At 49.6% G+C, this 22389-nt stretch overlaps 2 pseudogenes; both read left to right on the forward strand.

Moving 5' to 3' along the window:
- On the forward strand, positions 1 to 6105 carry LOC112890464 (annotated as a pseudogene).
- A 632-nt stretch (positions 6106 to 6737) lies between these two features.
- The window catches only part of LOC112890465, a 45115-nt pseudogene continuing 29463 nt past the window's right edge, over positions 6738 to 22389 (forward strand).

Here is a 22389-nt window from a genome sequence, read left to right on the forward strand (position 1 = left end):
ATGCCGTTCGGTTTAACCAATGCTCCTGCTTACTTCATGAACCTCATGAATAAAGTGTTCATGGAGGAGTTGGACCAGTTTGTCATTGTTTTTATCGACGACATACTAGTCTACTCTCGGAGTGCCGAAGAGCACGAGCAGCACCTTAGAGTAGTTTGGGCAAGCTTAGGAGCCACCAACTGTATGCCAAGTTCAGTAAGTGTGAATTCTGGCTACAGAAGGTAAGCTTCCTTGGGCATGTCCTGACTGCTGAAGGAGTAGCAGTGGACTCGGAGAAAGTAACTGCGGTGTCAGAGTGGAAACAGCCAACCTCCGTCTCAGAAATCCGAAGTTTCCTTAGATTAGCTGGCTATTATCGGAGATTCATTGAAGGATTTTCTAAGATAGCCAGACCAATGACGGAGCTGCTCAAGAAGGACAAGAAGTTTGTCTGGACAGAAGCTTGTGAGCGGAGTTTCCATGAACTAAAGGAAAGACTAACTACCGCACCCGTGTTGGTCTTACCTGACATTCGCAAGGACTTTGTTATTTTCTGTCATGCTTCCAGACAAGGCTTAGGCTGTGTGCTTATGCAAGAAGGGAGAGTTGTAGCCTATGCCTCTCGTCAATTAAGGTCCCATGAGCAGAACTATCCAACTCATGATTTGGAGTTAGCAGCGGTAGTGCATGCTCTGAAGATTTGGAGGCACTATCTGATTGGGAATAAGTGTGAGATCTATACGGATCATAAGAGCCTTAAGTATATCTTCACCCAACCGGACCTTAATCTCAGGCAAAGGAGATGGTTGGAGTTAATTAAGGATTATGATCTGGAGATTCATTATCATCCGGGTAAAGCAAATGTAGTGGCAGATGCCTTAAGCAGAAAAGCTTATTGCCACCACTTGGTTACCCAGGAGCCACGGTTACGTGAGGAAATGGAGAAGTTGAACCTAAGTGTTGTACCCCATTCCTATAATTACAACCTTAGTGTTCGACCAGTCCTGGATGACCAAATCAAAGAGGCTCAAAAGGATGATGAGAAGCTAATGGAGATCAAGGCCCAAACCGGAGAAAACAAGGCCTCGGATTTTAGGGTGGATAAGGATGGAGTTCTATGGTTTAAGAAGCGGCTGTGTGTGCCAAAGCAAGGTCATTACCGTCAAACCATTTTGGATGAGGCACACAACTCAGCTTACTCTATTCACCCTGGTGCCACCAAAATGTACTTGGACCTTAAGGAAAAGTACTGGTGGAATGGAATGAAAGGCGATATAGCTAAGTTTGTGGCATACTATGATGTATGTCGACGGATAAAGGCTGAGCATCAGAAGCCTAGTGGATTACTCCAACCGTTGCCAATTCCAGTTTGGAAATGGGATGAAGTTGGTATGGACTTCATTATTGGCCTGCCCAGAACCAAGAGTGTAATGATTCCGTCTGGGTAGTGGTTGACCGCCTCACAAAAGTTGCCCACTTCATACCTGTGCGCACCACTTACGGAGGTGACAAACTAGCTAAGCTGTACATCGACCGTATAGTGAAGTTACATGGAGTGCCCAAGCGTATAGTCTCAGATCGAGGGACCCAGTTCACCTCAAGGTTTTGGAGGAGTCTGCATGAAGCACTCGGCACTAAGTTGGATTTTAGTTCGGCTTATCATCCTCAAACAGATGGCCAAACTGAGAGGATCAACCAGATCCTAGAAGATATGCTGAGAGCTTGTGTCCTCACTTATGGTAAGGACTGGGAAGATAGTCTGCCATATGCCGAGTTTTCCTATAATAATAGCTATCAAACCAGCCTCAAAATGTCGCCGTTCGAAGCCCTCTATGGAAGGAAGTGTCGGACTCCGCTGATGTGGTCTGAAGTTGGGGATCGCATCGTGGAGCGACCGGATTTTATTGAAGCAGCAGAAGACAAAGTGGCCGAGATAAGAGCAAATTTGAAGGCAGCTCAATCGCGCAAGAAAAGCTATGCGGATAAGAGAAGGCGTGAGCTCAGCTTTGAGGTTGGAGATCATGTGTACCTTAAAGTCTCTCCAATCCGTGGCACGCGCAGATTCCAAGTGCGTGGGAAGCTGGCCCCAAGATTTATCGGTCCTTTCCCGATCTTGAAGAAAGTGGGAGCCGTAGCTTATAAGATCCAATTGCCGGAGGAGATGTCAGATGTGCACAATGTCTTTCATGTGTCCCAGCTGAGAAAATGTTTAAGAGTGCCAGAAGAACAAGTGGTACAGGACACCATTGATCTGCAAGATGACTTGAGGTATCAAGAGGTGCCCGTTAAGATTTTGGACACTGTGACTCGTAAGACCAGGACGTCCACCGTCAAGCTTTGCCGAGTCCAGTGGAGCAGGCACTCAGAAGCGGAAGCGACATGGGAGAGAGAGGAAGCGCTGAGAGCCGAGTTTCCCCACCTTTTTCAGGACCCACCCGAATCTCGAGGACGAGATTCAACCTAAGTGGGGTAGGTTTGTAACATCCCAATTTTCATCACTTTGAAGAAGATGCAAGGCAACTCTCTAAGACCTTCTCCATTAAGCAAAAGCGAGATATTTTCAAGGCAACTCTCTAGATCCTTAGCCACTAAGCCATAGTGAGATATTTTCAAGACAACTCTCTAGATCCTTAGCCACTAAGCAATAGTGAGATATTTTCAAGGCAACTCTCTAGATCCTTAGCCCCTAAGCAAGAATAAATATTCTCAAGGATCCTTCTCCACTAAGCAAGGGGGGAGATATTTTCCATGGAAGACTCTAGAAATAGTAATAAATAAAATTTTGAAAATGTTAAGATATTTTGGAATTCTCTAGAAGGAGGACACTTGTCCTAATACCATGGCTTCCCTTGACCTATAAATAGAGCCCCTCCTTGCCATGACATCCACCCATGAGCAAGGTAGATAGGTTGTGGTAGGGCTAGGAGGGTTAGTGCTGGACTAGCCACTTAAAGGCGCGTGTTCCTTCGGGACTTTGCCGCTCCAATAAGGTAAGTGTTTTTATAAGCGTTAGCCTCCTAGTTAAACTTAAGTACTTAGTATATAAGTTGTGATTCAAAAGGACCCGGTACACTAAGTAACCAGAAGCCTCTCAAGTCACCGCACCACGCCCTAATTCTCAGATAATCATAACAGCGCCTACTTCCTTCACAATAACTTCATCATCCCTGGAAACCACAAAGTACTCACACCATTGACCTTGGAATAAACCGTCATGCACAGTGCCGACCGAGATATTTTTCCGCCGCGCACGCTCGCTCTCGTCCGCGCACGCGCGACACGCCGGCCCCACGACGGGACCGCGCACTGCCGCCGGCACCGCGCCGTGCCGCCCACCTCCGTGGCCCCACGACGGGACCGCACACTGCCGCCGGCACCGCGCCGTGCCGCCCACCTCCGTGTCCCCACCTCGCCCACGCCACCGCAGCGTCCTCGCCGGCTTTGCCGCCTCGACGCTCGCGCCTTCAGCACCGTCACTGTTTGAGTGGACGGCGAGCTGCCGCAGCCCACACTGTCGCCCGTCCCCGTGCGACGCCACTGCTACTCCCCTCGCCTATAAAAGGAGCGAGGCCGTGACGAACTCCATCACCAGCCAAAGCACACCGAGCTGCTTCACTCCGCTAGCTGAACCACTCCTCACGAGCCCAGCTCACTCACGAGACGAAGCCCCAACAGTGGACCCTATTCCTCGAGCTGTTGCACGCTAAGGTGAGATGGCAGGCAGCCCCGATCATTAACTCCGCAATACTAATAAAGGCCAAAACATCCACCAGGCCGTGAGCACCTAACCCAAATCATTCTATTTAAGTACCAACCAAAACTATAAACCTAATATCTCCTTCATATCAACTCCTATTGTCATTTCCATTTGAGCTTATTTTATAGCTTGCTTGTGTTTGTTTTGCCGGTTGTGCCGTTTCCGCCCGTAGATCACGGAGTGACCGAGGAGGAGCCTGCCAAGGAGCCAGAAGACCCATACCGCGAGCAGGAAGCCGCCGCCAATGACGCATACGTAAGCGAAGGCAAGTTTCATCGACCCTTACGTGAGCGATTGCATCCATGTGAGGACGTTTAGTTGTAGCCTGATTTAGGATCGATTACATGTACCGTACTTGAGTGATCGAGTGTGCTCATACCTACATATGAGTAGTTATGCATATCCAGAGTTGAGGCTAGGTTATGAAGGAATTTGGCTGAGGCTAGGGCAGCTAGGTATGCTGGAAGCCGGCGCTACCGTGGTGGTAGACTGGCAGGTGAGTGCTACCGTGGAGGTAGGCTCGAGTTGATGTGTTGAGGGATGGCTGCTGCCCTGGCGAACCATACGGACCGAGTTGTTTTGACATCTCACCTAGCTTACCTTAGTACGACCACAGGTTCCGTTATGGGCGGACTTAGCCTAATCCCACTGGTTAGCCTGACGGTCGCGGGGATGTTTCATGGGTATAGACTATTGTGGTCAGGGCCCGAGGGTTTGTGCGGCCGGGCTGGGGCGTGACCACGGCTGGGTGTCGGCTATGTCGATTGTCCGTGGCGGGCAGTCGAGCTTGTGGGTACAGTGTATGACCTCTGCAGAGTGTAGAATCCATTCGAATGGTTCGTGTCCACGGAATGGACAAGCTACGGTGTGGTCCTAACAACTAATGAGCTACCTACTGTGGGTTGTGTCGGGAAGAAGGGCGTACAATGAGTTGCATTGCATATGCATTGTGGTTAATGTGAGTCATGCATGACATTCCCCTCCCGTAGGGTGAGGTGGAACTTGCTGAGTACTCTTGTACTCAACCCTTGTTGATTTTTCTCCAGAGGATCCCGACTTTGTTTCCAGAAGACTGTGAGTAGATCGTGTCCGCACCCAAGCTGGTCGAGTGGAGTCGTGATGGATGAAGAGCTAGTCCTCCACGCCGTCGTGATAGTCACTATCCTATGTTTTGAGTTGTGTAGCTCTGTGTTGTCGCATTACTCCTCGTGTACTTGTGAATAAAGCTCTGTATGACTCTGGACTCCACTTGATGTAACATGTATTATGCCGGAGACTTTGTTCGGTAATTAATACATGGTTTAGCCTTGATCTTCGGGTTGGGGCGCTTCAGTTTCCCTCTTTTATTGATTTGTACACTGTGATGTGTTGAATGGATTGGGGATGTTTTAGAGGATAGAAATTGATGATTTCTGAGTTGTTTTAGATGGTTGAATTGATTGGAATGCTGTGAACACTCGGGAACTTTGCAAATTGTTTGCTGAACAAGTTCGTAGAGGGAATCATCCCAACACGTATTTGAATTCGGTTAGGTATGCTGAAGTTGAGAAAGGGATGAAAGATAGACTCGGTATTGAGGTGAGCAAGCTGCAAATAAAAAACAAATGGGACAAGCTGAAAGAAGATTTCAGGGCATGGAAAAAATTGTTGTTGAGGCAAACAGGAACAGGTTGGTGTCCTATAAAGGGCACCATCGTTATGGACAATGAATGGTGGAAGAAAGCTAGAGCGGTAAGTGTTGAGCTGTTGCTTACATGTTGCATCTTTGTGTACATTTCAGGTTGTATTTATGTGGTTTTTTGTTGCATCTTTCAGGACATTCCAGGTTGTGGAAAATTCAGGAAACAAGGACTCCAAAATGAGGAGGAACTCCAAGTGTGTTTTGGTAGCATCATTAGTATTGGTATAGATCATTGGTCTCCGCATATGGCGAGTGCTGAGGAAGGACAAAATGGCACCAATGAAGAAGACACAGAAGAGGATGCAGCTGATGTTGGGCAAAATAGCACCAATGAAGAAGACACACAAGACGATGCATCTCCTGTCAATGTAAATGGCAAAAGAGCACCAAGGTTTATCCAAGATAAAGGCAAGAAGCTGAAAACAGGGACTGCACTACTCATTCAAGAGGCAGTGACATCCATGGCTACTTCAGCTAGCTCTTATGCTTCCAAGAAAGAAGGAAAATATTCTATTGATGAAGTGATGGGCCACGTTCTTGCTTGTGGTGCCGATTATTTGTGAATTATTTAATTGCATCTGAATTATTTGTGAAAAAGGAACAGAGAGAAATGTTCATGAGGTTTCCTTCTAATGAGCTTAGGTTCAGCTGGCTTACTAGGAAGTATATGGGCAAGTATAGAAAGTAGTGATTGTGGGGCTCCTATATTTTTTTCCCATTTCATGGTATGACTTGTGTCATGTGTTTTTTCCAGATTGTGGGGCTCCTATGTTTTTTTTCAGATTGTTAAACATTCATGTTTTTTTAGATTGTTAAACATGTATCATGTTCTTTTTCCAGATTGTTGCCTATGTGTTCCCTTATCTATTAATTCAGCTTATATCACTTAATAATTTCTTATATTTTCAGATGTCAGAAAGTGAGAGTGACAATTCTAGTGATGATGGTGACCAATTTTTTGACATAATCAGCAAAGGTGCTAAACTTGCTGAGATTTATTGTGATTAGTATTTGCACAAGGCTCCACCAAGAGTATCAATTCAAACTGGAATTGGATGGTTACAAGAGACCATGAATACACCAGGAGAGTGTCACAAAATGTTTTGGATGAACAAAGAAATATTCATTGATCTTCATGATGTATTGGTTGAGAGGTACGGGCTACAACCATCCAAACATATGAATACTTATGAGATGCTTGCAATTTTCCTCTTCATTTGTTCCGGTTGTGACTCCAATAGGAGGGGCCAAAACAGGTTCAAACACTCAGGTGAAACTATTAGTAGAAAATTCCATGAGGTGCTAGATTGTCTGGTGGCGATGGCTGAACACTACTTGAGACCAACCAATCCTAATTTTCCCACCGTCCACAAGAGGATTCGGAATGATAAAAGAGCATATCCACACTTCAAGGATTGCATTGGTGCACTTGATGGCACTCATATTCGTGTCTCTCTTTCACCTGATGAACAAGTCAGGTACATTGGAATGACGGGCATTCCTACTCAAAATGTGCTTGCTGTTTGTGATTTTGATTTGCGTTTCACCTATGTGGCTGCTGGTCAACCGGGGTCTTACCATGACACAAGTGTATTGTACCATGCATTTGAGGTAGATGAAGATCACTTTCCACATGCTCCAGAAGGGAAGTACTATATTGTAGATGCGGGCTATCCTAACCGCCCGGGATACTTGACTCCATACAAAGGTGAAAGATATCATTTGCCCGAGTGGCATAGAGGTATGGAACCTAATAGTCCAAAAGAGAAGTTCAATCGGGTGCACTCGTCTGTTCGTAACATTATTGAGCGGACATTTGGACTATGGAAGATGAAATGGCAAATCTTGTACAAAATGCCTAAATATGCCATGCACACACAAAAAAAGATTGTTGCTGCCACTATGGTCCTCCACAATTTCATTCGTGAGCACTCAAGTGGTGATGTGGATTTTGCTAACTTTGATCGAGATCCTGACTTTGTGCCTACAATCCCTGATAGGTACAACAAGTATGCAGTGTCACCACATGCCTCTGATGATTCAACAACTGAAGCAAGCTTTCTTACCATGGATGGATTTCGTGATAGAATAGCAACATCTCTTTCTCTAGCTTGGAATTAGAATCTAATAATGGTTAGATGAAGATAATGGCCTTGTAATATTTTAGTAATTTTGATGAGTACAATGACTCATTTCTCAGTAACTTGGGCGAATATTTTAATTTCCTTTCATGAATTAACGGCAAAAACAATTACATATGCTTCATTATGCTCAACAAACATACATTCAATAAACAGAGGTAAGAATGTCTTTCGACACTCAAAAACCTATTTTCTGGAGTTGTGGACACCAATCTTGCCAAACACCACAAAAACTCTGGAGCAGAGTTGCTCCACTATGGAGTTCTGGAGCAGAGCATCTCCGGGACGGAGCAGAGCCCTGCCAAACACCCCCTAAAGGTATGGGCCGAGCAAGTACAAGATCTATCGTATGACATTGAAGATTGTCTAGATGAGTTTAAAGTTCATGTAAAGAGCCAAAGCCTGTCTGGCCAACTGCTGAAGCTTGGTGATCGCCATCGGATTGCTGTCCAGATTCGCAACCTCAAATCAAGAGTTGAAGAAGTGAGCAGCAGGAACACACGGTACAGCCTAATGAAGCCCATTTCCTCTAGCAGTGCAGTTGAGAGGGATTCCTACACGGAAGACATTCGCAACCAAACAGCTAACAACATAGATGAATCAGGACTCGTGGGCTTTGCCACTCCTAAAAAGGAGTTGCTTAGGCTGATAGATGTCAGCTCTGACGATGGTCCTACTAAGGTAATCTGTGTTGTTGGTATGGGTGGTTTAGGCAAGACTACTCTGGCAAGGAAGACCTACGAAAGCAAGGAAGATATCCCAAGCTACTTCTCTTGCTGTGCTTGGGTCACTGTATTCCAGTCATTTGACAGGAAGGAGATTCTAAAAAATATGATCAGACAACTCACTACTAGATTTTAGGGCTAATGCCACGGAGCACATTGCAACAACACAAAATATATTACATTAGATATGTGTTATTGCAACCATTTTGTAATTCCGTTGCAAATGATTGATGCAATTGCAACCATTTGAAATATGGTTGTGAGTAGCTGATAATTTTGCAACATTTATTATCCGTTGTTATAGTTTTTATTTTTGTTGCAATATGTAAGGGTTATTGCCACCAAATTCAAAGTGGTTGCGAGTAGTAAATGATATTGCTACGAATTTGTTGCATTGCATTAAATCCTCACGTGCATTGCAATACATTTATCTATATTGCAACAAAAAATTTAGTGGTTGCATGAAGATGATGCTATTGCTACCGATTATACTTTTTGGTATATGCTAATTTAATTTGTGGCAATAAATCATTGTATTGCAACAAGATATATTTCGCTGGCTCAATATGTAGGTGGACCCAAATAACCAGCACCTGGGCCTGCAAAGAAAAGAATAGATTGATCGGGACTTGTTCGATTTCACGATATTGATCTAGTATACTGCAGTGGCGCCGTGGTCGAGACGGGCGGCAGACGGAGGAGGGGAGACTAGGCAACGCGCCATCGTGAGCAAAGCAGCTAGTGCGGCTGGCCGGCCGGCGGGCGCCTTGCCGGTGTGCCTTTGCGAATGCAGCTGATCAATTTGCCCCGCAGTAGATCGACGACGGACATACTACCTGCAGGTGAGTTTAGATTAGGTATTGTAAATTAAATATGCTGCTTTTCTCTGTCGTTTGCAGTTTTCGTTAAACATTATAGCTTGAGCGGCAGCAGGAGAAAGGCAAAGAATAGACGTTGTTCGTCGTGTGTAGGTGAGTTTAGATTAGGAAGTAAATTAAATCTGCTGCAAACCTACTAGGACTATTTGTGTGCTTTGTGTTAAATAAGTTGCTTTTTTTAAAGAATTGAGATGTAGTACAATAGGGTAAAGATGACCAAACAAAAGTTCCGGCAAAGGGCCCTGGTTAAAGAGAACATCTAATTGGAAATTTATACATATAATTTTTTAACTGCTTGTCCGATGGCCAAAAAGTCAGAGGACTCGATGTTGTCTCTTAGGCCCCTCTGCAGTGAAGATTTCATAGTAATTTTGCATAAAATTCTTTTTTTTTGTTTTGCTGGACGAAGCCCATTCTAGTTATCTGTTTCTATTACAGATTAATTTAATTATGTGCCTTTTTCTTTGTCATACATGTAGGCCATAGATCACTTTAATTCGTGTCACTTTCATTGAAAAAAGATTTGGAAGCATGTCGTTGCATGATTATAGGTCTTGGATGCGCCTGCAGAATAAACAGATGAGTGGCAGAAAGGATTCAAGAAATTTATGTCATTTGTAGTTTCAATTTAATTAAAAACTTGCGCGACAGCAAGAGGAGGAAGGCAAAGGATAGCCATTCATCGTGTGTTGGTGAGTTTAGATTAGGAAGTAAAATAAATCTTCTGCTAATTTAGCTAAATTTTTGTGCATTATGTTAAATAAAGTTGTTGTTTTCCAACAGAAGTGAGATGTAGCGCATATACAGTAAACATCATGTGACACTCAGGTAATTAGTATTATCACACCCTCAATTTTAGTATGATGTTATGGGCAAAATATGGTGAAAGTATGTTTAAAAATTTAAATGCTAAGAAAAAAGGTTGGTTTTATATAATTATAAACTAATAAAGGTCCTTAGTGTTAAATAGATAAGAATGGGAAGAGGAATTCAAATACATAAAGGTTGTTTTGGCAAAAGTCAAAAACTTGTGTTTAAATTGTAAATATAGATGAAACTACACATTGGATGTATATGTAGTGTAGTTTTTAAATAGGATTTGTATAAAGTTTGGAAACTTTGCTAAGTTTTATACTAACTCCAAATCCTTAGCTCTTCTGTGGATGAACCTTAAAGCAAAGTTGTACATTTTGAAAAACCTTACATTTTTCGCTTTTGGACCCATCTTCATTTGAGCTCTGGTTTGAAAGTTATTTGGGCATTACAGTAGGGTCCCTGCCCTTTCTGGAAATAGCAATCCAGTCCTCCTTCGTCTACCTCTCTCCCCCTCTCCTCTGTTTCTCTGCCGCGCGCCGCCGTTGCTCTGCCGGCCATGTGCCGTGCACTTCCCCGCTCCAGAGCCACCCTGAGGCAGGCCACGTGCCGCCCCAGCACCTGCCCCGCCGCTCCCCGGCCTCGCGCGGGCTTCTTCTTGCCTCGCCACGTCGCCCACTGTCTGCCCGGCGCCACCTCCTGCTTCCCGGCGATCCCACGCGTCACTCCCAGGCCTTGCCGCCGCCCTCCCGACCTTGTGCTGTCTCGCCCCTGCGTTCCCCACGTCGCACTGCCTCTGCCCGAGCTGCGCCGCGGTCGCCACGCGCGCCGCCGATGTGCCAGCTCCTGCTTCAGCTCGGCCCCGTCTTGTTCTTGATCCCGAGCACATCCTGGAGCCCCTAGCACACTCGTTCTTGCGTTGCACACACACATTTTCGCTCAATTTCTCTTGCTCCGACTACCGCTCCCACCGGACCTCCGCCGCGCCTCCTGACCACCGTCGACCGACACCCACACCACCCCCGGACCCCGATCGAGTGCTCCTAGGGCACCACCATGGCCGTCTGCAGCTCATCAACCCACCCAATTTCGTTTTCTTGCACCCGAGCGACATTCCCCACAGCGCCGGTGAGCTTCCAGCTCCGCCGCCGCTCGGCCTCCCGTCGACCCGCCCGTACAAGGCCTCTCCACCCCAACCAAAGGCACCATCTGTCAGACCCGGGGCCACCGGGCTGGGCACGTTACGAAGTTTAAGAGATTAAGCCCGTCTTGTCTCTTATTTGTTTTGTTTATCTCTTGTTTATCCCGTTTAAATAGGAGATAGAGTTAACCAACACGGAGAGGATCTACTCGAGATCAGTTTGGGTGTGATCCCTCGGAGGGGGTTGGTTAGCATCTTTGTAACCCTGGCCTCTCGGATATATAAGGGAGGTCAGGGACCCCCCTAAAAACAGAAGATCATTAGGTCATTCTATACAGAAGGCAATACAAGCCATACAGGACGTAGGGTGTTACGCTCCGTGCGGCCCGAACCTGTCTAAGTCTTGTGTTCCTTGCACCTTCGAGTTCCTGATCTCGGCGTCTCCTCACCCAAAACTTACCACCTTGGGTATATCCCACGGTGGGCAGCCGGTTAAACACCGACAGCTGGCGCGCCAGGTAGGGGTGCACGTCGAAGATCCACCGGCGAGCTCGATGGCATCGTTCGGATTCATCAGATCAGTTCCCTCTCAGGGCACGACGTTCGTTTTTGGTTCATGGGTCTGCATCGCAGATGGTGCGGGCAGTTTCCGGCGATTCCTCGTCGACATGAAGCCAAAAACCTCCGCTGCGGATCTCCGCAGCAACCTTGACAAGTTCGTCGACGGGCTCGACAACTTGCTGCTCCACGCTTCCGCAGCACAGATCGAGTTGGAGTCCGATCCAGCTTCGACTTCTTCTGGTATTGTGTCAACTCCCCCTGGTTTGGATTCGTTCCAATCTAGGGACCAGCACAGCCGATATCAACTCGGTTTGTGCGATTTGGCCACTAACCTTCGGGAGGCTCACGACTCTGGGTCCTTCTCCATGTCTGAGAAGGACCTGGACGTGTTACTCCAGACCGAAAAGCTTGAGGCCACCGCGTGTCGGGGGGCTTCGGGTTGTCCCGGTACCGGTGATCTGGTGGTCACCCCCCTGCCGGAGGGGCACGTGGTGTACTGGAGGGGCATGACGCCCCCCAAACTACTCGAGGCAGAGGGCTGACTCGTGGCAAACCTCGAGCCCTTGCCTTTTCAAGAAGGCAGGCCGTTGGCCACCGAGGCTGAGGGGTCGACCGAACTAGTCGACGAAAGTTCTCATGAGCTTTCATCCCGCCAGGTGCTGATGGCCGAAGAAGGCGAGGACGATGGGGATTTTCCCATCGACAACTTTGAAGCGATCTCCGAGGATGAGATCACAGCCAACGTCGGCGACGAAAACGACGCCGATCGTGAAGCGCGGAGGGCCAGAAACAGGGCCCGCACAATCCGGCGGAGGAGGGCCAACGAGCGTAGGAGATCTATGCATCGTGAGCTCGATCCTGAGTTCGCCGCCGTCAGCGAATGGGGGTTTCGGACTCCGGTGGCCAACATCGCCAGGGTTACGGCTATCCTCGAGCGCAGCCATGACCCGGAGGTACGTCAAGCACTCTTGTACGCACAGAGGGCTTGGATCCAGTTGGATCAACACAACCCGGCGCCTACCATCAGGGAGGAGCGTGCGGGTGAAAGTCGAAGTCAGAACCACAGCCGAGCGGCCGGCGGCTGTCCTCGACGTCAACCCAGCAACGACAACGCTTGCGGGAGCCAGACCCCTGGCGGGAGGCAGCAGCCACCGCAAGGGGGTCAGCCACGACAAGCCCATCATCGACTCCCTCTGGAGGATCTGCGTCAACACATCAATGAAGGCCGCGATGCGCGCACCGTGATTTCTTCCAGGCGCAAGACCCGTGAAGAAGTCGAGAATGAAGGTACTGATTGTAGCGATCGATTTCCTGCTTTTTCCGCTCGTTTCAGCAGCTACAATACCCGGAGGGCTTCAAGCCGATCGGCATCACCAAGTACGACGGCAAGCAGGCTCCCCAGCAGTGGCTTCGTTGCTACTCTACGGCCATTGACGTCGCAGGGGGTTCAAACATCACCAAAGTCGTCTACTTCCCGATGGCTTTGGACCCTGCGCCGCTCACTTGGCTGGAGAGCCTCGGCAGCAACACAATCGACTCCTGGGAACGGCTTAAGAAAGTCTTCATCGACAATTTCCAGGGAGCGATCGCTCGTGCAGGAACTCGACATGATCTTGCCCAGTGCAAGCAAGAACGCAATGAGCTCCTGCGATCCTACACGCGTCGCTTCTTCGACGTCCGCACCACTATCGCGAACATCTCGGAAGAAGACATCATCGACTATTTCTACAACGGCATCACCGACCCCAGCATCTACAGGGATTTCGGGCGGAACAGGCCAAAGACTGTTGCGGGCCTTCGTGACATGATGCACGATTGGTCCGAAAAAGAGGAGAAGATGCGGGAGCGGTTCCCGCGGCGTCAAGATAATAATTTGCGGCGCTCAAACGACAACCGCAACGACACAAGCCAGCGGGACTTTTCGGGTTCACTCCGAAAACGAAAGCCAGATAATGTTATCGCGGCTATCGATCGTCCTTCGCGGGGCAAGAAGTCGACGACGCAGGAGGAGTTCGAGAAGCTCCTGCAGAAGAAGTGCCCATGGCATCCGGGCGCTAGCCACGCCACCATTGACTGCTACCACCTTCGGAGGACGTTCAGTAACACCGGTGGTGGAAAGAAGAATAAGAAGCCTGCCGACAAAGAACCCGAGGATGATGATCACGACGACCAGGGGCGTAATCCGAAGTTTCAGGATGCCTCGAAGGTCGTCAACGTTATCTTCGGCGGTGATGAGGATTTCGGTTCCAGGAGGGACCAGAAGCTGCTTCTTCGTGAAATCTTGTCCGTCGAGCCGGCGGTACCACGGCCGCTCCGTTGGTCGGAGGTCCCCATCTCGTTCTCTCGCGACGATCAATGGACGAGCTTCTCGGATCCCGGTAAGTTCCCATTGGTTCTGGATCCCGTGGTGGCGGAGGTCAAGCTCACCAAGGTCCTCATCGATGGCGGAAGCGGGCTCAATCTCATCTTCGTCAGTACTTTGAAGAAGATGGGCCTGGATTTCAAGGATATGCTGGTGCCCAGCAAGTCTCCCTTCTACGGGATCGTCCCAGGTAATGCGGCGCACCCGCTTGGCACGGTAGTCCTCCCAGTCACCTTTGGCACGCGGGAGAATTATCGTACCGAGTTTATCAAGTTTGAGGTGGCTACTTTTGATTCCTCTTACCATGCAATATTGGGTCGTCCGGCACTAGCTAAGTTCATGGCAGTGCCGCACTATGTTTATCTGCTTCTTAAGATGCCAGGGCTCGGTGGAGTTCTCACCCTCCGTGGCGACTTGAAGAAGTCATATGACTGCAACCAGGAGGCGATCCAATATGCTTCGACTACTCGTGTGCCAGATGCTTCGGGAGAAGTACTCGCGGCCGCGCAGCAGCTTTCCCAGTCTGGGCTGGAAATTCCCTCCAAGAAGGCCAGCAAGTCGAGCATCCAGTCGACTGATGGCGTGGCCCTCAAGTCGATCCAACTCCAGGAGGGAGATCCGTCTAAGACCGCCGTCATTGGCGCGGGCTTAGGCGACAAATAGGAACTCGCGCTCGTCAGCTTTCTTCAGGCTAACCGAGACATATTCGCATGGAAACCTGCGGACATGCCAGGGGTGCCCAGGGAGTTGATTGAGCATGCTTTGAATGTAGACCCGAAGGCCACGCCCAAAAAGCAACGCCTCCGGAGGTTTGCCCACGACAAGCGTGAGGCCATCAAACGAGAGATCGCTAAACTTCTCGCGGCTGGATTCATTAAAGAAGTAATCCATCCAGAGTGGGTAGCGAATCCCGTTCTTGTAAAGAAAAAAAATAATGAATGGAGAATGTGTGTCGACTACACTGATCTCAACAAGCATTGCCCAAAAGATCATTTTGGGCTGCCGCGTATTGACCAAGTTGTCGACTCAACAGCCGGCTGCGTCCTTCTTTGTTTCCTCGATTGTTACTCAGGCTATCACCAGATCGCGCTTAAGGAGGAGGACCAAATCAAGACTGCCTTCATCACCCCGTACGGGACCTACGCTTACAAAACAATGTCCTTCGGGTTGAAGAATGCGGGAGCAACTTACCAACGCGCGATCCAGATGTGTTTCGCGGATCAGTTGCACCGGAACGTCGAGGCCTACGTGGACGACGTGGTCATCAAGACCAGGGAGTCCGATAACTTGATCACAGATCTGGAAGAAACTTTTAGCAGTCTACGCAGATATCGGTGGAAACTCAATCCCACCAAATGCGTTTTTGGAGTACCTTCAGGGAAACTGCTCGGGTTCATTGTCAGCAACCGGGGCATCGAAGCCAACCCTGTAAAGATCACGGCCATCACTGATATGGAGGCTCCGGCCACAGTCAAGGATGTGCAGAAGCTGACAGGTTGTATGGCGGCCTTGAACAGGTTCATCTCCCGACTCGGGGAGAGAGGACTACCTTTCTTCAAGCTCCTAAAACGCCAAGACAGATTCCAATGGACGGAGGAGGCCGAGTGAGCCCTACAAGACCTGAAAATTCATCTCCAGTCGCCTCCGATCCTCACCGCTCCGCTACCAGAAGAGGACCTACTACTCTACATTGCGGCAACAACCCATGTTGTCAGCAGCGCTATTGTAGTCGAGCGAGGCGAAGAAGGCCATGCGTTTGGAGTGCAGAGGCCCGTCTACTTCGTCAGCGAGGTCCTCTCCGAGTCAAAGGTACTCCTCGAACCGCTCGTCCGAGCAGTCCGCCGCCATCCCTTGCGCGAAGATGCTCAGCTGCGCGGTCGGCACGAAGGACTTGACGTACGCAAGGGCGTTGCTTACGCAAGCGACTGGAGCTTCGGATAAGAACTTGAGCATCTTTTTCGGGGCCTCACGGAGCCGTCCCAGCAGGGGCCGCGGGCCGGCCTCGCCTTCTTCGGGCGGGTCCACCATGTCCACCAGTTCCTGGGCGGCTCCCTGGAGATCCTCCAGCTCCTTGCGCCGCTGCCCGTCCCTCTCGCCCAGCGCTTTGACTTGCTGAAGGCAGTCGACGAACTGCCGTTCAGTGTCGTCGATCACCTTCTGCAGCTTTTCGACTTCATCTGTACGACGATACAGCATATTCTTCACGTCAGTAAGCAGCTCCTCTTTGTGTTTTATTACTTTCCTAAGCTCTGTGGTGAAGATGTTTCAGCAAGCAAGTGAAATCACTAAGGAAAAGTACTCGAGGGAAGCGGGGGCCTACCTTGGTGCGCCTTCTTTTCCGCCTTGAGCTGCTCCTGGTACTCTGCTTGTTGCTCCTTGACCCGTTGGTGGAGCTCGGAGTTGGCCGCTTCAAGGTTCTTCAGGTCATTCTTGAGCAGCCAGGTCTCTCGAGTCCTTTCCTGCTTCAGCATGTCCAGCTCGCGCTGCAGATAGCAGTTCTTCGTCTTCTCCTCGGAGATGCGCTTGTGCAGGGCACCTAACTCCCGCGCGTCGCTCACAACCGCGCGGAGTTTCTCCGACTTCTTCTGGGATTTGGTAATCACATGCTGCGCCAAAGGAGGAGAATGAGTACTAAACAACTCACCAATGCACACACCCGGAACTTTACGCGAGTACTACCATGGAGAAGTTGTATAACTCCTTGAAGGTGCTCTTGAAGGTCTCCAGGTTCTTGGCCGTTAGCAGAAGATCATCCACCAGGTCGGTGGTGATGATGTGCTGGTACCCTGGCCCGGTCCTCAGCACCTCACGGGGACTCTCCGAGGGCCCGGCGGCATCCCCGGTCGGCGGCGGTTGGACACCTGCAAGCATCCAAAGTAGTCACCATATTGCCCTCGGACCCTGACATCAAGCCGCGGGCGGGTAAGCGCGTACCTGTACCACTGGTAGGAGCGGCACCAGGGGCCACGACTTGTTCCCCGCCACTGGGCCCGGCTCCCTCTCGCTTGGACCCGGGAGGCGGCGAGTCGGGGAGCCCCGCATCCGCTTCCGGGGCCACGACTTGTTCATCGCCACCGGGCCCGGCCCCACCTTGTTGGGACTCGGGAGGCGGCAAGTCGGGGAGCCCCGCATCCGCTTCAGGGGCCGCCTCTGCGAGTACAGGTCCCCCAGGCGCCGAGGGCTCGGGGGCTGCTGCAGCTGAGGCAGGCGCCGCAGCCCTGCCTGGTTCCAGCTGGAGTCGCACCGCACTTGCAGCCCTGGCGACATCGACAACATGGTTATTCACGCAGGCGCGGCCAAGCTTTTCAAGCGATCGAAGCAAAACTCACAGTGTCGACTTCTTCTTAGCAGCCTTCTTCACTCGCCAGGCCCGACGGGGGACGCCCGCCGCGGACGGAGGGGTCTGATCGGCCGATGGAGGGGTCCCCGACACGGCGATGGTCACCGTCGTGGCGGCAGAAGGGCCCGCCTCCACCCCTTCGGGCTCCGTCCCGGGCGGCGGTGCAGGGAGGCTGCAAGGGGACGCTGTCAGTTCTCAGCACCATGGAAACTTTGGAATTGGCCAACACAGTAATTCCGTACCTGGAGGACTCGACTTCTTGAGCCTTGCGTTTGCGCACCTGGCGCTGGCCCTTCGGCACCGGTGGCAGAGCGTTGGTCAACTCCACGCTCTGATCGGAGGAGTTGTCCCCGTGCGGTTCCTCCACGGTCCCTTCACTCGCCTGCGAGCCCACGCACCCGGTAGACTCGCTGCTGCCTTGAACTGCAGCATGGCGAGCCGCCTTGGTGGCAACGGCGGCAACAGGGCGCGGGCCTCCCTCGGCTTCTTCCCCCGCTGGCGAGACCCCGCGTTCGGTGGCATCGTTGCGGTTCTGGATCGCAGCAAGGCGAGCTCTCTTGGCCGCCGTAACTGCAGAAGGAAGGAGGTGATACGCTCGGGGGAGGTCCGGCTGCGGCGGGTAGCTGCAGTACAGTTCCGAGTGTCCCTGCGGAAAGTCCCTCAGTTCAGTATCGGCGCAGTAGTCGATTTCTTCGGCAACAAGGAGTCGAGCACTTACCGGCGGGGGCGGATGTTGCGCGGAGTACAGGGTGGGCACGTACGGCACGGCGTTCACGTCCAGCAGCACCCGCTGAACCCGCTGGAGCGCGACCTCATCTGGCACCTCTTCTGTGCACATGCGAGAAGGGTCAGCAGGGCCGGTGTACTCGAAGCCCAGGCAACATCTCTGTTGGATGGGTTGGACGCGGCGCTTGTAAAAGGAGAACATGACGGAGGCGCCGGTCACCCCCTCCCTCTTCAGTGCGTCGATGGCCTCCAGCAGCTCCTTGACTTGGATCATTTCCATACCGGAGGGTTCAAGGTTCCATTCCCCCCTCACCACGGGCGGTTTGCTCGACTTCGTCGGCAGGGGGGGCGCATGGTTCTTGATGTAGAACCAGAGGGATTTCCACCCAGGAAGGTTGGAGGGGAATTTATATGCAAGGTATTTTTCGCCGGCCTGCTGTCGCAGTTGGATGCCGGCGCCCCCTACCACAGCGAGTTTTTTCGTGGTCGGTTGGGGTTTCAAGCGGAAAAGGAAGCAGAATAGATCCCAGTGGGGCTCAATTCCGAGAAATGCTTCACAAAAGTGGATGAAAATGGAGATGTGGCAGATGGAATTCGGGTTGAGGTGATGGAGCTCAAGCCCGTAGTAGTAAAGAAGGCCGCGGAAGAAAGAACAAGTGGGGAGGGCCAATCCCCGTTCGGCAAAATGGTAGAATGTGACGATTTCGTCGACATTCTCCATGGGGAACGGTTCACGGAAAGAGGGGCGCCAGTTGACGAGATTTTTCTCTTGCAGCAACCCCTCGGAAACAAGTTTTTTCAGATTGTTGAGGGAGCACTTACTGTGTGTCCACTCCGCGGTTGTTGGTTCCGCATCCTTCTTCACTCCCTCGATCTCCGACTTCTTGGACGTCATCTCCGATGCGCCGGCCACGAGATGCTCGGGGGCTGCGGGGAGAGGGGCGGTGAGGTCGGGGTGGGAGCTCTTCTTGGGGGAAGGCGGCGGCGCTTGGTTTGGATTGGGGAATTTGGTGGTTCTCGATGGAATGCAGATTGAAAGCGTGGTTTTTCCCTCCAGTTATCGCGGGGTTAAATAACCAGCGGAGTGGGGGAAAATTACTGTTCTGAAGGTCAAGCGCCGTTTCATGGACTAATCCGAAGATGAGGGGTCATTTGGTGATTTGATTAGATGGCATATTTGATTAATCATTTTTTCAGGGCTAATAAGCCCGGAAAAAGGGGTTTTTCGAATCTTTGGTCTAGTTACATCATTTGTACCGTCCCTTTGTTTTCCTCGTTAACGTGTCATTGTTTAGCCTGTATGCCACGATTTTTGGACCCTTATCTCCAAACTTTGTGGGATTTGGATTCAAGGCTCGGGGGCTGCGGGGTACGTGGCATCGACTACTTATTTTTCAAATTTCTTTGAAGGGTAAGGAAGACTACTGACAAGCGGGATCCCCAGCCTGATTCTCCGATTCAACCTAAGGCTCGGGGGCTACTCCATATGGAGTGCGATTTTGCAATCGCACGCCATATCAGAAATAAAATTCAGGGCATGAGCACCTCATAGCTTCGATGCAGCTAAGCAAGTACTCAAAGAAGGACTTCAGGACGAATCGTCAGGAAGAAGTCGAAGACTGCTTCGAAAGTACTCGATAAGCCTGCAGTGCTCAGCTACGAAGAGCTCGGGGGCTTGTCAAACCCGGGGCCACCGGGCTGGGCACGTTACGAAGTTTAAGAGATTAAGCCCGTCTTGTCTCTTATTTGTTTTGTTTATCTCTTGTTTATCCCGTTTAAATAGGAGATAGAGTTAACCAACACGGAGAGGATCTACTCGAGATCAGTTTGGGTGTGATCCCTCGGAGGGGGTTGGTTAGCATCTTTGTAACCCTGGCCTCTCGGATATATAAGGGAGGTCAGGGACCCCCCTAAAAACAGAAGATCATTAGGTCATTCTATACAGAAGGCAATACAAGCCATACAGGACGTAGGGTGTTACACTCCGTGCGGCCCGAACCTGTCTAAGTCTTGTGTTCCTTGCACCTTCGAGTTCCTGATCTCGGCGTCTCCTCACCCAAAACTTACCACCTTGGGTATATCCCACGGTGGGCAGCCGGTTAAACACCGACACCATCAGCACCATATCATCCCCCTGAAGCGATCCCGCCCCTCCTTCACCGCCCTCCGTCGCCCTAGCCCGCAGAACACCGGCCGCCATCGCCGCCGGTAAGAACCCGACGTCCACCCCACCGTCGAGCACCACCCTCTGCCCTGTCTCCGACCAAATTGAGTATGGGAATAGCATCCCCACCCTCTCCCGGTGCTCATGCGCGCCTTGTCCCTCCATGTTCGCCGGCCCCTCGCCGGGACCGTGAGCACCCCGACACGGCCGCCGCGATCCATCGCTGCCGGCCATGCTCCGTCGCATGTCTTGGTGCACATCACCCACCCGTGAACCCAGTAGATCACGTAGGTCACGTAGGACCGTATCATCCTCGGCCAAACCCTCGCCGCCGGCGAGAACGCCGTGGACAGAGCCGCCGGTCGCCGTCGAGAGCCGGCTAGGGCGTATTTGTGATTTATTTTTCTGTTCTAGGGGTCTCTGTGCAAGTAACCGAGGACCCCCGTGTAAACTTCTTATTATTTCATGTGAGCAAGCTGCCAGCTTGTAAAATCGATAGGAAATTGTAGAAAATTCCAAAAATTGTGAAACCAGTTTTGTTAGAAATTAGAAATCAAGATCTACAACTTTTGTAAATAAAGTTTAGTGTGAAACTAACTGAATTTTGATCTATTTTAAACTCAAAGTAAAAGAGTGTCTTATACATAACTTTTGCATACTAACTTATTTTCTTATGATTTTTGGTATGTAGCTTCTTTAGGTCATGTGTGAGCTTGTGTAAAAGTTTCAAGCTTAGTACTATTTGTAGTTTAAGTTCTTTTGAACTTGGGCAATTCAAATTTGAAATAGTTTGAATATTAATTAAGCATGTTCCTAAGACTTCTATGATTAGATCTTTTTACCATAACTTAATAGGTTGATAATTAGTTCATAATTAAATTTTTCAAGACTTTATAGTTCTATTTACTCAGGATTTGAATTCAAACTTAAAGTTTGAAATCAAATTCAAATGTTTTAGTTTCTGTTTCCAGAAAATTATGAAAAATTCACCATAAGCTTATTTGTTGAAAATAAACTTAACCATAAAAATTCAAGGTCAGAATCTTATTAGTATTTAAAATAAAAAAATTTAAATTGGTTGAATTACTTTAAAGTAATTCTAATAAAATGACATAACTTAAATATAGATAGTAATTTAAAATCCCACCCCCCTTGTTACATGAGTTTATGTGCACTAATTTATTGGATTGCAACTTGATCATGAAATAAAAATCTTAATTCAAGAACCATCTCACTTAAATCCTTGCATACCATGTAGAATCAACGACGCTCGACGACGAAGACTACAAGCTAGTTCTGGAACAAGACCCAGGGTTTTCTGAAGACCCAACAAACGTCGCCGAGACTCTAACTGAAGCCCCGAACCAAAGTTCGGAAGTCTCTCACATTCCTGCCCCCAACCCCACTCAAGAAGGCAACCCCCGATGCATACCCCAATATTTCAATTTATTACCAATTTACTTATATATATATTATATATCTTGCATTACGTCTAACAGTTGAAATGATACCATAGTTGCATAAATCCTAGGAATCCAATGTATTGTACCCGAGTCCTTATCGCATAGACGCTCTGCTAAATAGGATAGGTAAAAGTCGAGTGATTTCCTATCACTCGCGCGATATAGGAGTTGCATGTTTACTATTCTGCAATCACTATAAGGATAATGGACAGGGTCATGTACAGTATCATGACCTGGAGGTTTACCCTGTCTATTTTGATAAAAGTTATTAAGGTCGCAGTGTGTGGTAGTGGTGGCTAAGCGTTTGAAAGTACTAGCCACATACCGCGAAATATGGTAAAGTGGCAAGCCTAGTAACCGATCGGCCCGGCAAGTGGACATACCTCCAACCACCCGTAATTTGGTTTTTCTCACGCACCGACGTGCGGGAGTACGTTCCGCACAGCGGACAGGAGTACGGTCATGTAGTCGTGCTACAGACGTATGTCCTGCACAATTGGTGTGCGTACGGTCCTACAGTCGCTTGTGGTGGCCCTGTTCCACAACCCGGAATGAAAGGCAAACGGTTCCTTTGGAACGACCTTATGGTGTTCCAAGCGTGTGTGTTAGGTTTGCCTTGCAAGGTTTGAAAATCGATTCAGAATCGTCCGTTTCTCGC

The sequence above is a fragment of the Panicum hallii genome, chromosome 4, assembly GCF_002211085.1.
Source record: "Panicum hallii strain FIL2 chromosome 4, PHallii_v3.1, whole genome shotgun sequence".
NCBI classification, from domain to species: Eukaryota; Viridiplantae; Streptophyta; class Magnoliopsida; order Poales; family Poaceae; genus Panicum; species Panicum hallii.